Source organism: Bubalus bubalis, chromosome X, assembly GCF_019923935.1.
Source record: "Bubalus bubalis isolate 160015118507 breed Murrah chromosome X, NDDB_SH_1, whole genome shotgun sequence".
Taxonomy (NCBI): domain Eukaryota; kingdom Metazoa; phylum Chordata; class Mammalia; order Artiodactyla; family Bovidae; genus Bubalus; species Bubalus bubalis.
The window spans coordinates 67,596,288-67,599,369 of NC_059181.1; the positions used below are offsets into that span (position 1 = coordinate 67,596,288).

The following is a 3,082-nucleotide window of genomic DNA, read 5'->3' on the forward strand; positions in this document are numbered from 1 at the left end:
AAATATGCCTGGAACACAGCAGGTTCTCGGCTTTTTGCTCCAAGATTAAGGTCCTACATTAGTAAACATCCTAAATATTCACTGAAAATGGTAGTCTGAAGATTAAATGACTATCTTTGTATGCAAATAAGTTACTTCCAACTAGAAAGAGCACTGGGTAGCAAGGTGAATTACCTGAGATTCATCATTCCTCCATTCATTAATTCATTCAATTAATCAGGAAATAACTGTAAGCACCCATCCCACGCCAGGCCCTGTGCTACATTCTAGGGACATGGTAGAGAGTTAAAATTGACATGAACTTGATCTTATGGCACTCACAATCTACCAGAAGACACAGATAGCTAATATATTATTATAATATATAATTATAATTATTGTGAAAGTTAAAGTTAGTCATTTCCGACTCTTTGCTACGCCATGGACTATACAGTCCATGGAATTCTCCAGGCCAGAATACTGGAGTGGGTAGCCAGTCCCTTCTTCAGGTGATCTTCCCAACCCAGGGATCCAACCCAGGTCTTCTGCTTGGCAGGCAGATTCTTTACCACTGAGCCACCTGGGAAGCCCTTATAATTATTATAGTAAAGAATAATAACAGCATATTAATAAGCAAGTCTTGGGTGACACAGGAGTGCAAAGAGGCAACTAACCCATTCTGAGTAGGGAGGCAGGCAAGAGGAAGTTCCTAGAGGATACAAAGTTGAAGTTAGAGCTTGAATAACATGAGTTCTTGCAGCTTACCAAGTGAAAAGGATTGGGGGAACAGAGTGTAGAAAGCAGAAGGAATAGCATGTACACAGACAAGAGGCAGAATTTTCAAAAACCTGAAAAATTTCAAACTTATTGCAGGAAAGAATGCAAAGGAGTGGGAAGAGCTAGAGATAGTGACTCTCTACCATTCACAGCTAAGTAGCCCAGATTCAAGATGTTGCTTTTTTTAAAATTGAAGGATAATTGCTTTGCAATGTTGTTTTGGTTTCTGCCATACAACAATGCAAATTAGCCATAACTATCGATATATCCAATGGGCTTCCCTGGTGGCTCAGTTGTCTGGTAAAGAATTTGCCTTCAAGGCAGGAGATCCAGGTTTGACCCCTGGATTGGGAAGATCCCCTGGAGAAGGGAAAGGCAACTCACTCCAGTATTCTTGCCTGGAGAATTCTGTGGACAGAGGAGCCTAGTGGGCTACAGTCCATGGGGTCACAAAGAGTCAGACACAACTGAGCCACTTACCCTTTCATTTTCAGGGGCTTCCCTGGTGGCTCAGACAATAATGAATCTGCCTGCAGCACAGGAGATCCAGGTTCGATCCCTGAATTAAGAAGATCTCCTGGAGAAGGAAATGGCAACCCACTCCAGTATTCTTGCCTGGAGAATTCTGTAGACAGAGGAGCCTGGTGGACTACAGTCCATGGGGTTACAAAGAGTTGGACACAACTGAGCGACTAACACTTTCACTTTCTTTTAACCCAGTGTCCATTTCAACACTATTTACAATAGCCAGGACTTAGAAGCAACCCAGATGTCCATCGGCAGATGAAGAGGTAAAAAAAATTGTGGTTCATATATACAAGTGTGTAGTGGAAGTGTTAGTCACTCAGTCGTGTCTGACTCTTTGTGACCCCATGAACTGTAGCCCACCAGGTTCCTCTATCCACAGAACTCTCCAGGCAAGAATATTGGATTGGGTTGCCATTTTCTTCTCCAGGGAGTCTTCCCAACCCAGGGATTGAATCCAGGTCTCCTGCACTGTGGGCAGATTTTTTACTGTCTGAGCCAACAGGGAAGCCTTAAATATTATGGAACAGTTCATGAATTTGTGTGTCATCCTTACACAGGGACCATGTTAATCTTCTCTGTATCATTCCAATTTTAGTATATGTGTTGGCAAATTATACAAGAGGTTTCTTTTTATCCTGAGTAATTGCAAAAAGTTTTAAACAAGAGAGTGCACAATCAGCTTAACATGTTAAAAAGACCACTCTGATTACTATGTGGAAGGTAGACTGAAGGGTTTGGGCCACAGTGGTGACAATCATGATGGAGAAAAGTGGATTGATTGAGAAGGAGGTATTGAAGAAAATCACTCAGATTTGGCAGTTGACTAGAAATAGAAAGAAAGTACTCAAGGATGCTGCTGGAGTTTTTTCCATTCTCAGTCTGGCACTATCACTTAATAACTAGAGGCCCTTGGCCATCACTTCATTGCTAAGCCACAGTTTCTTAGTGGGTCTGATGGATATAACAACTGCTAGTGTACTTGCCTCTGTCATATTAGGGAGACTCAAATGAAACAATGGCTGTGAATGCTTTTTTCTAAGGTACAAAGAGCTATGAAACAGGAGGACTGAGGATAACTCATGGGTTTAGACTCACTGCAAGCACAAATGAGTGATCAACAGGTGATAAGATGCCTAGTCCAATAATATTTTTTCAGCTTTCTTTCTTTCTTTCTTTTTTAAAATGCTCTATGTAAGGGCCCTTGTAAAGAAAAAAAAAAATCTTACTTTACTCTCAGGAGGATATGAACCCTGAGGTCTCATAGCAGTACTGGGCTGCTTGCCCCTAAACCATCTATACTGTTCTCCAAGCCTTCTCATAAGCAATTCAGGGCTGTTCATATGGCTAGTGGCTACCATACTGGATAGCACCTATGTAGATCTCAGGAGGCCAGTAATTCAGAGATAAGAGCACCAGAGCACAAGTAGACCCAAAGCAAGCCCTGATGCTAGGGCGGGAGCTGTTTGTTCTCTACTCTTTGACACCCACTCTCAGGTATATGCAACCAAATACTACTCTGGTCCAAAGGAAATAATAGACTTGAAAGATATCAAAGCTAAGCCTAGGTTCTGACAATCCAGGTGGCCAATGAAGGCAATTTCTAGAGTAGCATTAGTGCAAGTCCATGGCATAATGGCAAGAGGCAATAAAGTTTGCCTTTGTTACTCTTTACATTTTGGGGAAACACTGAAGGCAAAGGAGGAGGGAGTGGCAGAGGATGAGATGGTTAGATAGGGTCACCGACTTAATGGACATGAATTTGAGCAAACCCCAGGAGATAGTGAAGGACAGAGAAACC

At 42.1% G+C, this 3,082-nt stretch overlaps 1 non-coding gene across 1 annotated transcript; it reads right to left on the bottom strand.

Moving 5' to 3' along the window:
* Nucleotides 1–1,796: 1,796 nt before the first annotated feature.
* Nucleotides 1,797–1,901, bottom strand: LOC112582469. Its single transcript, XR_003106998.1, has one exon. It is a non-coding gene; the product is annotated as a U6 spliceosomal RNA (small nuclear RNA).
* Between the last annotated feature and the right edge of the window lie 1,181 nt (nucleotides 1,902–3,082).